Below are 669 nucleotides of genomic sequence, written 5' to 3'. Positions count from 1 at the left end.
CAGGATGGTCTCGATCTCCTGACCTCGTGATCCGCCCGTCTCGGCCTCCCAAAGTGCTGGGATTACAGGCTTGAGCCACCGCGCCCGGCTAGCCTATTTTTCCTTTTGGGACATTACTATTTTTTTCATTGAGTAGGAAGAGTTTACTCGGTAAATTGAGAGCAAAGGGATTAAGGATTTTTAGTTTTTTAAGCGTTGCGAAAAGGTAAGTAGATTTTTCTGCCTGGTCCTGATTCTTGGGAGATTTGCCTTCTTTTGCGTCCTTCTGGTGCTAGGTTTCTCCCAACTGTTTCCGTCTCCGTAGAAACGGGCGTGGCAGGCCTCTCGCTGGGAGCTGGGCTGCCGGTGGACTCCAGTGCCCCCACTCGTCCAGTCTGGGTTCATTGTTGTCTGGGTCTAGAAGGAGCCAGTTGTTTCTGCCTTTTCTAAACTCATAGAGCCTGAGCCTATGAGCTCATAACCTGGCTTCTTGCTTCTTATTTTACTGTGGAAATCCAAACAACTTTCTCATCGCTCTACCACAGAGGTGTCCAGTCTTTTGGCTTCCATGGGCCACATTGGAAGAAGAATTGTCTTGGGCCACAGGTAGAATACACTAACACTAATGATAGCTGGTAAGCTAAAAAAAAGAAAATCACAAAAAAACTCGATGATGATGATGATGATGAT

At 46.9% G+C, this 669-nt stretch overlaps 1 protein-coding gene across 3 annotated transcripts in view; it reads left to right on the top strand.

Annotated features, from left to right (window-relative positions):
* LOC105511012 (chromosome unknown open reading frame, human C20orf196) overlaps positions 1-669 on the top strand; it is a 120,251-nt gene that overhangs the window by 61,939 nt on the left and 57,643 nt on the right. The gene's annotated exons all lie outside the window — the stretch shown is intronic.

Source organism: Colobus angolensis, unplaced genomic scaffold, assembly GCF_000951035.1.
Source record: "Colobus angolensis palliatus isolate OR3802 unplaced genomic scaffold, Cang.pa_1.0 Scaffold197, whole genome shotgun sequence".
Lineage (NCBI taxonomy): Eukaryota > Metazoa > Chordata > Mammalia > Primates > Cercopithecidae > Colobus > Colobus angolensis.
This window is presented reverse-complemented; position numbering and strand designations above follow the sequence as displayed.